The sequence below is a fragment of the Gorilla gorilla genome, chromosome 1 (assembly GCF_029281585.2).
Source record: "Gorilla gorilla gorilla isolate KB3781 chromosome 1, NHGRI_mGorGor1-v2.1_pri, whole genome shotgun sequence".
Lineage (NCBI taxonomy): Eukaryota > Metazoa > Chordata > Mammalia > Primates > Hominidae > Gorilla > Gorilla gorilla.
In genome coordinates, this window is record NC_073224.2 from 147,300,044 (window position 1) to 147,312,039 (window position 11,996).

At 37.4% G+C, this 11,996-nt stretch overlaps 1 protein-coding gene across 14 annotated transcripts in view; it reads left to right on the forward strand.

Annotated features, from left to right (window-relative positions):
- The window catches only part of EVI5 (ecotropic viral integration site 5), a 277,795-nt gene that overhangs the window by 123,902 nt on the left and 141,897 nt on the right, over positions 1-11,996 (forward strand). The window lies entirely within an intron of this gene.

Consider the following 11,996-nt stretch of genomic DNA (forward strand, 5'->3'; position numbering starts at 1 on the left):
TTGTGGAACTAGATTCTAGTCCTGTTTTGCCAACTATGTGATCTTGTATACTCAAAGACAGTTTTGTGTGTGTGTGTGTTTTTTTTCCCAAATGATTAAATAGGGCTAGACCTCAGGTCTCTCTCTTTCACTTTTAAAATTAACTTTATTAAAGTATAATTTATATGTAATAAAATTCATCAAATGTAGGTATGTAGCTTGATGTGTTGGAAATGTATGTAGTTATGAAACACTATCACAATCAAAACAAATAATATTTCTATCATTCCCTTTATGGTTCACCACCCCCCAACCCCAGCAACCTGTGTGCTTTCTTTCACTATAGTTTTACCTCTTCTAGAATTTCAAATAAATAGAATTGTAAGGTATGTGACTTTTATGTCTGGCTTCTTTCACTTAGCATATCTATTTACTTTTTTGATGATTTTTGAAAGTTTTATTTTTAATTGACACATCAAATCAGAGTAATTAGCTAACACATTGATTGCCTCAAACATTCCTTTGTGGTGAGAACATTCAAAATCCCCTCTTCTAGCTATTTTCAAAATACAATACATTATTGTTAACTATAGTCACTCTACTGTGCAATGTAACACCAGAATTTATTCTTCCTATCTAACTGTAACTCGTACCTGTTGACCATTCTCTTCCCATCACCGTGTTCCCAATTCCCTCCCTAGTCTCTAATAACCACTATTGTATTCTCAGTTTCTATGAGATCAACTTTTTTAGATTCCACATATGAGTGAGATCATGTGGTATTTGTCTTTCTGTGTCTGGCTTATTTCACTTAACATAATGTCCTCCACGTTCATCCATGTTGTCACAAATGACAATTTCATTTTTTAAAATGGCTGAATAGTGTTATTTTTATACATTTAGGGGATCCAAGTGCATTTTGTTAGATGGATATATTTCATAGTAGTGGAGTCTGGGCTTTTAGTGTAACCATCAGCTGAATAGTATATATTGTGTCCATGAGTTAATTTCTCATTCCTCACCGCTTCTCACCGTGTTACCTTTCTGAGTCTCCAGTGTCTATTATTCTATGCTCTATGTCCATGTGTATACATTATTTCTCATTTATAAGTGACAGTATGCAATATTTGACTTTCTGAGTTATTTTACTTAAGATAATATCCTCTAGTTTTATCCATGTTGCTCCAAAAGACATAATTTCATTCTTTTTAATGGCTGAGTAATATTTCATGGTGTATATACACACCATTTTTTTGTATTCAGTCATCCATCAATGGATACTTAGGTTGATTCCATATCTTTGCTGTTGTGAATAAATCTACAAGAAATATATGAGTACAGGTATCTTTGATATAATGATTTTTCCTTTGGGTAGATACCCAGTAATAGGATTGCTGGACTAAATGGCAGTTCTGTTTTTAGTTCTTTGAGAAATCTCCATACCATTTGTCATACGGGTTGTACTAATTTCCATTCCCACCAGTAGTGTATATGTGTCCTCCTTTTTCCACATCCTCACCAATATCTGTTATTTTCTGACTTTTTAATAGCCATTCTGACTGGTGTAAGATGGTATCTCATTGTGGTTTTAATTTTAATTTCTCTGATGATAGTGATGTTGAGCATTTTTTTCATATGTTAGCCATTTGTATGTCTTCTTTCGAAAAAGTCTGTTCATGTCCTTTGCTCACTTTTTAATGGAGTTTTATTTTTCTTGTTGAGTTGTTTGCATTCCTTGTAGATTCTGGATATTTGTCCTTTGTCTTATGTGTAGTTTGCAAATATTTTCTCCCATTCTGTAGGTTGTCTGTTCACTCTGTTGATTATTCCTTTTGCTGTGCAGAAGCTTTGTAGTTTAATTAAGTCCTATTTGTCTATTTTTGTTTTTGTTGCATTTGCTTTTGAGGTCTTAGTCATGAATTCTTTGCATAGGCCAGTGAGCAGATAGGTTCTTCCCAGGTTTTCTTCTAGGCTTTTTAAATTTTCAGGTCTTAAGTTTAAGTCTTTAATCCATATTTTTTCCTTCTCTTTAATCCATCTTGAGTTAATTTTGTAAATGATGAGAGATATGAATCCAGTTTCATTCTTCTTCATATGGCTGATTTTCCCAGCACCATTTATTGAATAGGGTGTCCTTTTCTCAGTGTATGTTTCTATCAACTTTGTTGAAGATCAGGAAACTGTAGGTATGTGACTTTATTTCTGGTTTTCTGTTCTGTTTCTTTGATCTGTGTGTCTGTTTTTAATACCAGTACCATGCTGTCTTGGTTACTATAGCCTTGTAGTATAATTTGAAGTTAAATAATGCAATATCTCCAGTATTGTTCTTTCTACCTAGGATTGCTTTGGCTGTTCTGGGTCTTTCTTGGTTTCATATGAATTTTAGGATTTTTTTTTTCCTAACTGTGAAAAAAGACATTGGTATTTTTATAGGAAATACATTGACTCTGTAGACTGCTTTGGGCAGTATGGTCATTTTAATGATACTGATGCTTCCAATCCATGAGCATGGAATGTTTTTTCCATTTGTTGGTGTCATCCGCAATTTATTTCATCAGTATTTTGAAGTTTTCCTTGTAAAGATCTTCCACCTCCTTGGTTAACTGTATTCCCAGGTATTTTAATTTTTTTGTAGCTGTTGTCAATGGAATTTACTTCTAGATTTGGATCTCAGCTTGATTGTTATTGGTGTACAGAAATGTTACTGATTCTGTACATTGGTTTTATGAAACTTTAATGAATTCTTTTATCAAATCTAAGAGCCTTTTGGAGGAATCTCTAGGGTTTTCTAGGTATAAGATCAGCAAACAGATAATTTGACTTCCTCTTTTTCAATTTGAATATCTTTTATTTCTTTCTCTTTCCTGGTTGCTCTGGCTAAGACTGTTAGTACTATGTTGAATAAGAGTGGTGAAAGTAAGCATCCTTGTCTTGTTCCAGATCTTAGAGGAGTGCTTTCAACTTTTCCCCATTCATTATGATGTTGGCTGTGGGTTTGTTGTATATGGTTTTTATTATTTTCAGGTATATTCCTTCAATGCCTATGATATGGCTTGGATCTCCCTTCCAGATTTCATGTTGAGATGTAATCCTCATTGTTGGAGGTGGTACCTGGTGGGATGTGTTTGGACCGTGGGGCAAAGACCTCATGACTTGGTGCTGTCCTCATGTGAGTGAGTCCTTGTGAAATCAGATTGTTTAAGACTGTGTGGCAACCCCCTCCCCTACTCTCTTGCTCCCACTCTCACTGTGTGACATACCTGCTCCTGCTTCGCCTTCCTCAATGAGTAAAAGCCTTCCCAGAAGTAAATGCCAGTGCCATGCTTCCTGTACAGCTTGCAGAACCATAAGCCTATTAAACCTCTTTTCTTTATAAATTACCCAGCCTCAGGTATTTCTTCATAACAATGCAAGGGGAACCTAGGTTTTTTAGGTTTTTTTTGTTTGTTTGTTTTAACAGGATCTCGCTCTGTCACCTAGGCTGGAGTACAGTGGCACAGTCATGGCTCACTGCAGCCTCAACCTCCCAGGTTCAAGTGATCCTCCTGCTTTAGCCTCCTGAGTAGCTGGGACTACAAGCACACACCACCATACCTCACTAATTTTTGAATTTTTTGTAGAGATGGGTTTTCGCCATGTTACCCAGGCTGGCCTTGAACTCCAGGGCTCAAGCGATCCACCTGCCTTGGCCTCTCAAAGTGCTGGGATTACAGGCATGAGCCGATGTACCTGGCGTATGTTTGGTTTTTGTTTGGTTGGGTTTTTTCTGTTTTTAATCATGAAGGGATGCCAAATTTTATCAAGTGCTTTTTTTGCATCTGTTGAGATGATCATACAGTTTTTGTTTTTAGTTCTGTTTATGTGGTGAATCACAGTTATTGATTTATTTATGTTGAACCATCCTTGCATCCCTGCAGTATGACCCACTTGATTGTGATATATTATCTTTATGATGTGCTGCTGGATTTGGTTTGCTAGGATCTTGTTGAGGATTTTTGCATCTGTGTTCATCAGAGATATTGGTCTGTAGTTTTCGTTATTTTTGTGGCTCCTTCCCTGGTATCAAGGTGATGCCGGCTTCATAGAATGAGTTAAGGAGGAGTCCCTCCTTGATGTTTTTTGGAAGAGTTTCGGGAGAATTGGTACTAGTTCTTCATTGTATGTATGGTAGAATTTGGCTGTGAATTTATCTGATCCTGGGCTTCTTGTTCTTGTTGGGAGATTTGTTATTATTGATTTAATTGCACTACTCATTATTAGTCTTTTTAGGATTTCTGTCTCTTCCTAGTTCAGCCTTAGAAAGTTTTATTCTTCCAGGGATTTATCCCTTTCTTCTAGGTTTTCTAGTGTGAGTGTAGAGATGTTCGTAGTAGTCTCTGTTCATTTGTATTTCTGTGGTATCAGTTGTAATGTCTCCTTTTTCATTTCTGATCACTTGTTAATTTGGGTCTTCTCTCTTTTCTTGGTTAATTGAGCAGTATATTGATTTTGTTTATTTTTTTCAAAGAACCCACTTTTCATTTCTTTGATCCTTAGTATTTTTTGTTGTTGTTGTTCTCAATTTCATTTAGTTCTGCTATGGTCTTTGTTATTTCTGTTATTCTGCTTGCTTTAGGTTCTTGTTTTTCTAGTTCTTGAGGTACGATGCCAGGTTGTTAATTTGTGATCCTTCTGGTTTTTTTATTTAGGCATATAATGCTGCAGACTTCCCACTTGGTGCTGCTTTTGCTATATCCCAGAGGTTTTTGTATGTTGTGTCTCCATGTTCATTTGTTTCAAAAAAGTTTTAGATTTCTATTTTAATTTTGTTGCTGACCCAAAGATGATTTGGGAGCAGGTGAATTTTTATGTATTTGTATAGTTTTGAGAGTTCTTCTTGGAATCAAATTTCTAGTTACATTCCACTGTGGTCCAAGAAGATAGTTGATATGATTTTGATTTTTGAAAATTTATTGAGACTTGTTTCATGGGCTAAAATATGGTCTGCCTTAGAGAACATTTCATGTGCTGATGAGAAGAATGTATATTCTGTGGTTGTTGAATAGAATGTCCTATAAATGTCTATTAGAGTCCAATTTATGTCCAGTATTTCTTTGTTGATTTCCTGTCTCAGTGATCTTTAATGCTGTCATTGGGGTGTTGAAGTCCTTCTCTATTATTGTTTTGCTGTCTCTTTTCTTAGATAGAGTAGTTTTTCTTTGGTTTTCTTTTCTTTTTATTTATTTTTGTTTCCAAGGCACTGTCTCAGGATGTCCTGAGACCATGTGCCCCAGTAGTAGTTGTCTTATGAATCTGGGTACCTCCTATATCAGGTACATATATATTTAGGATTGTTACATCTTCCCGTTGACTTTATCCCGTTACCATTTTAAAATGACCTTCTTTGTCTTTTTTCACTGTTGTTGATTTAAAGTCTGTTTTATCTGATACAAAGATAGCTACTCCTGCTTGCTTTTGGTTTCTGTTGGTGTGGGATATCATTTTCTACCCTTTTTCCTTCAGTCTGTATTAGGTGGGTTTCTTGTAAGCAGCATATTACTGGATCATCCTTTTTGTAAGACCTGTAAGTTTTATACTTTTGTCTGTTTTTATGATGTTGAGTATTGACCTTTTGTTTACATGTTTAGAACTCACTTGAACATTTCTTGTAAGGCTGGTCTAATGGCGATGAATTCTGTTAGCATTTGCTTGTCTGGGAAAGACTTTTTCTCCATTTATGAAGCTTGTTGTAGCAGGATAAAAAATTCATGGTTGACAGGTTTTTTTTTTTCCTTTAATAAGTCTTAAAATGGGATTGTGATTTTTTTCCTGGCTTGTAAAGTTTCTGCCAGTATGTCCACTGTTAGTCTGAGGGGATTTCCTTTACTGGTGATTAGACACCTTTCTCTTGCTGATTTTAGGATTTTTTTTTCCTTCATGTTATCATTAGTCTGATGACTATATGTGTTGGTGAAGTCCTTCTTGCACTGTATTTTCCTAGAGTTCTCTGAGCATCTTCTATTTGGATGTCTAAATCTCTAGCAAGAGTAGGGAGTTTTCCTCAATTACTTCCTCAGATGGGTTTTCCAAACTTTTGGCTTTTTCATCTCCCTCAGGAATACCTATGACTTGTAGGTTTAGACATTTTATATAACCCCTATACTTCTCAAAGGCTTTGTTCATTTTTGAAAATTATTTTTTCTTTATTTTCGTCTGACTGGACTAATTCAATAGACCTGTCTTTAAGCTCTGAGATTGTTTTTTCTGCTGGGTTTAGTCTACTGTTAAAGCTTTTGCCTGTATTTTATAATTTCTTCAATGAATTTTTCATTTGCAGACTTGATTTTCAGATTTCTTGGTGTTGATTTTCAGCTTTCTCTTATATCTCATTGAGCTTCTTGGAAATCAGTATTTTTAATTCTTTATATGGTATTTCAGAGATTTCATTTTGGTTAGGATCTGTTGCTAGAGATTTAGTGTGATCTTTTGAGAATGTCATAACACTGTCTTTATACTTCCAGAATTGTTTGGCTGTTTCCTTCTCATATGGAGAAACTATCTTTTCTTCTTATTTTTGAATTTACTTTCATTTGGACAGGAATTTTTTTCGTCTGAAGGATATAACTACAATGTATGTTCTGGGTGCTTCCTTGGCAGAAACTCTGTATGAGTTCTTTGAATATAGATAGCCTTTGTGTGGTGGTTTTCTCAAATGCTAGTTGTAGTAGTAGTGTACTGGCTGTGTGAGTAGTATCACAGCTTCCTGCAGGGCTGAGATGGCGGAAGTCTCAAGAATCTTATCTCATTTCCCAGCACTGTGCACTTGTGTCAGCAGATTTTCTGTTGGGTTGTGCATTTCAGCCTCCAGGACAGTAGGTGGTGGTTGTGGGTAAGAGCCTGCTGCAACAGAAGCAGATGGGCAGGTGCTTGATCTTTGTTTAATGGGGGAAGTTCTTTGTTGCTTCAGGCAATGGGCTGGGCTGTGGAATGTACAGTGGCTTGAGCTCTCTGCTCACCCCCTAGCAGGGGACAAGTCAGGGCAGAGATGGACAGCCAAGCCTGCCCTTGGATTCCCCAATGTTGAGCTCAAGCAGCAGACCTGAGTGGGGGTGGCAGGGAAGCTCCTGGTAAGTACACTGAGGTCTCTGCAGAGAGGGAGCCACCCCAGTTCCATAGCCCGGGCAGGCAGGAATGTAATCTCTCTCCCTGTCATACCCCTGTCCCCAAACTCAGAACACTCAAATTGGTCAGACACCACTGTCTATCTCCAGGCTGCAATGTACCTGAGAGACATAAAAGATGACTGCCCCATGGCTTGCTGCCAGAATGTCTTTGTTTTGGAGTCTTCTTCCTCAGTCCAAAACACACAGCTTTTTGGCTCTCCTCTCCCTTGCAGGAACGCTGCTGCTCTGCATGGAGGGGGGGAGGGGGTCCCACCTTTTGCACAAGCTTAGATATGGTGGACTGATTGCCAGTAAGACCACAGTCACCCCTGTCTGCCCCAGAAAGTCTGTGCTCTGATGCACCCATGCCAGTTTCCTGTGGTATCAGCCATGGCTATGCCTACAGCAGTGGGGTTGAGGAGGAGTCCCCATCTCCATGCCTGGGTCTGAGCACTCATACCAGGTTGGCCCCTGGGATGAAATCATACTTGCAAAGCCTTGTAGAGCCAAGCACAGTGCCCACATCTTTGCTGGAGGCAGTGCAGTCACTCACAGTCCACAGGTGGTGAGCTCTTGGGCACAGGAAAGTATGTATTCTGGTTTCCTTTGTCCCAGTGGGTGCTCCCTTGGTGTGCAATACTTGTTCTTCTCTTCGGGGCAGCAGTTGCCGAGGAACCCTGCAGCTCCCTGGGTTCAGCCATACCTTTGCTGCTGCCACAATCTGAGCAGATGCCAGGGAATGTCTATGGGGCTCTGGTGATGTGGAGACACAAAGGCTGAGGTTCCCTGGGCAGGGTACAGACCCCTGATGGCTGTGCTCCCAGTATAGCACCCTATCGCTGCTGCTCAAGTCCAGGGGCAGAGTGAGCAACCCAGTGCAAGTTGGTAATCTGGTGCAGTGCCCTCAAGAAGTCCCCAAATCACTGCCCACACCAGTGTTTGGGTTTGCAGGGGTAGAGGAGATCTCCGACAGTTCAGATACCAGTGGTTTGTCACAGGTTAAAGAGGAGCCCAAACACTCCCAACTACCCTTTTGACTAGATACCAAATCCCTCGGGGTTCCTAGCCGATCTCTGCCAGCTTCTTGCTTCCTTCTTTTTCTGTGCCCCAGCTTCTTCACATGAGTTCTCTACTAGCCTCCAGCATTCTCTGGATAGTCTATTCACATTATGGTTATTCACTTGTAACTTTGGTTCTTCTTTCTGAAGAGAACTGGCATTGGACACCTCTAGTCATTCATCTCGAACCCTCTCCCCAAGAATAGTATTTGATTGTGCATACACACCACATTTCCCTTATCCGTTTGTCTGTTGATGGATATTTAGGTTGATTCCATGTCTTAGCTTTTGTGAGTAGTGTTGCAATAAATGTGGGAGTACAGATACCTCTTCAACATACTGATTTTATTTCTTTTGGAGCCAGCAGTGGGATTGCTGGATCTGATTTTTTTCATTGTGATAAAATATATACAACCTAAAATTTACCATTTAAGTGTACAGTTCATTGTCATTAAGTACATTTATAATATTGTGCAGCCATCTCCACTGTTCATTTATAGAACGTTTTCATTGTCTGAAACAGAAGCTCTGTGTCTAGTAACAATAATCTTTTCCCATCTTCCCAGCCTCTGGTAACCTCTGTTCTACTTTCTGTCTCTATGAATTTGCTTATTCTGGGTAGCTCATTTAAGTGGAAGCACACAATATTTGTCCTTTTGTATGTGGCTTATTGCACTAAGCATGATGTTTTCAAAGTCCATCATTGTTATAACAGGTATCAGAATCTCATTCATTTTTATGGCTGATAAAATTCCATAGTATGTATATACTACGTTTTGTTCATCCATTTGTTTGTTGATGGACATTTGGGTTATTTCTGCCTTTTAGCTATTGTGGATAATGTTGCTATGAACATTGCCCTGTAAGTATCTGTTTAAGTTCCTGCTCTTAATTCTTTTAAGCATATACCTAGAAGTAGAGTTGCTGGATCATATGTAATTTTATGTTTAATTTTTTGAGGTTGTGTCAGACTTTTCTATAGCAACTGTACCACTTTCCATTCCCACAAGCAGTGTACAAGGGTTCCAATTTCTTAATATCCTTGCCAACTGTTGTTATTTTCTGATTTTTGTTTGTTAAGTAATAGCTATCCTAGTAGGTGTGGGGTAGTATCTCATTGTGGTTCAAATCTTTTTTTAACTTTAAAATTGTTTCAATGCAAAGACTATATCAAATAGACATTTAAATAATTTTTTGACCGAAATTTTGTTTATGGTTCCTCTCTTTCTCCTTTTCTCCAAATATAAGTAGCGGCCAAATTAGTCATGGGAAAGATAACAACTAATTTGTTTATTCTGTAATTTATTGTAAATATATCAGGTTCAATTTGTGTAAACACTTTGTATTTTCCTTAGTCCTATATGTGTTAATCTTATAATGGAATGAACTTATTCATATATTTATTTGAAAACTAATGTGCAAAGTATTGTCTTAAGTGCAGAGGGTACGATAATAGTAAACAAGAAAAACAAAGACTGCTGTTACGTGAAGTGTTCTAGTTGGGGAGACACATTAAACAGATACAATTTCAGGTGGTAATAAGGTGATGAAGAAAAATAAAAATAAAGCAGAGGAGAGGTGGTTTGTGCAGGTGCTACTGTAGGTAAGCTAGTTTTGGAGAGCTTCCCTGAGGAGCTAAGATTTGACCAGAGACTCAATGATATGAAGATGGAAACTATTTGAAGATCTGGGAAGAAACATTCCAGATAGAGCATACACTTAGTAGAAAGGCCTTTATCAAGGAATAAATTTGTGGTTTTCAAGGAACAGTAAAATGTATATTTATAAACCGTAGGGAAACCACCTAAAATTTTTTTAGAGAAAAATATATAATTAGGTAGCAAATAACAGAGATAAAATTGAGTAATTTAAGAAATTATTTAATCAGGAAAAAGAAGAAAGGAACAGCAAGTAAGTGGATCAGATAGAAAATTTGGAAGATTATAGATTTTATTCCAACCATATCAATAATTATATTAAATGTAAGTATTTTAAATATACCAATTATAAGATTGGATAAAAAGTTAAAACATATCTATAAGAAATTTGCTTTAAATACAAAGATCTTGTTAGGTTAAAAGTAAAAGAATGCGCCAGCAATGAATAACTAGAGAAGGAAATTAAGAAAAAAAGTCCATTCACAGTAGCTTCCAAAAGAATAAAATGCATAAGAATAAATTTAACCAAGAAGGTAAAGACTTGTACTCTGAAAACTTGTACTCTGAAAAAAAGAATGTTTACTCATTTGTCAAAATAAAGAAGACATAAATAAGTGAAAATCTATCTCGTATTTGTATATTGGAAGTCTTAATGTTAAGATGTCAGTACTACCCAAAATCACCTACAGATTCCAATCCTATCAAACCTATCAAAATTCCCATGGACTTTTGCAGAAATGCAAAAGCTGATCTTAAAATTCACGTGGAATTGCAAGTGGCCTTGAATAGCCAAACAATCTTGAAAAAAAAAGAACAAAGTTGGAGGACTCACACTTTCTGATTTGTAAACTTAATACAAAGCTAGAGTAGTCAAAGTAGTACTGGCATAAGGATAGACACATAGATTAATGGAATAGAAATGAGAGTCCAGAAATAAACCCATACATCTATGGCCAGTTGGTTTTCCACAAGGATGCTAAGAACATTCAATGAGGAACGAATAGTCTCTTCAACAAATGATGCTGGGAAAACTGGATATTCTCCTGCTAAAGAATGAAATTAGACTCCTAACATACTGTATACAAAAATTAACTAAAAATATTCTATAGATTTTACAGTTTTGTTTTGTTTTAGGCAGGGTCTTTCCCTGTCGCCAGGCTGGAGTGTAAGGGCACAATCAGCTCACTGCAGCCTTAACCTCCAGGGCTCAAATGATCCTCTCACCTCAGCCTCCCGAGTAGCTGAGACTACAGGCGCATGCCACCATGCCCAGCTAATTTCCATATTTTTTAATAGAGATGAGGTTTTGCCATGTTGCCCAGGCTGGCCTCAAGCTGAACTCAAGCGATCTGCCTGCCTCAGCCTCCCAAAGTGCTGAGATTACAAGCATGAGCCACTGTGCCTAGCCAACTTTATGATTTAAAAATAACATGTTTATGTTTTTAAAGCCATAAAACCCTGAGAAGAATACATAGAGATAAATCTTCATGACCTTGGATTTGTCAGTGGTTTTAGATACTGGTTCTTAGGCACCAAAGGCATGAGCAACAAAAGATAAACTGGACTTCATCTAAATGAAAACTTTGTGCATCAAAGGAGATTAAGAAAGTGAAAAGGCAACCTGTAGAATGGTAGAAAATAGTTGCAAGTTTTGTAGCTGATCAGAATCTACCATCCAGAATATATCGTGAACTCTTACAACTCAACAACAAAAAGACAACCCAGTTATAAAATGGGCAAAAGACTTGAGTGGACTTTTCTCCAAAGAAGATATGCAGATGGCCAAAAAGCAAATGAAAAGATGCTTAACATCATTTTTCATGAGGGAAATGCAGAACAAAACCATGATGAGGTGCCTCTTCACATCCATTATAATGGATGGCTATAATTTTTTAAGAGACATGTTGGCAATGAGGTGGAAAAGTTGAAACCCTCATACATTTCTTTTTGGTAGGAATATAAAATAAAATATAAAGCTGCTGTGGAAAACAGTTTGGCAGTTCCTCAAAAAGTTAAGCATAGAATTATCATGGTACCCTGCTATTCAACTCAGAGGTGTGTACCGCAAATAAGAGAATGCTTGTACTCAAACAAGTATGTGTATACACGTTTGTAGCAGCAGCATTCACAGAGAAGTGGACACAACCCAAAAATCTTTC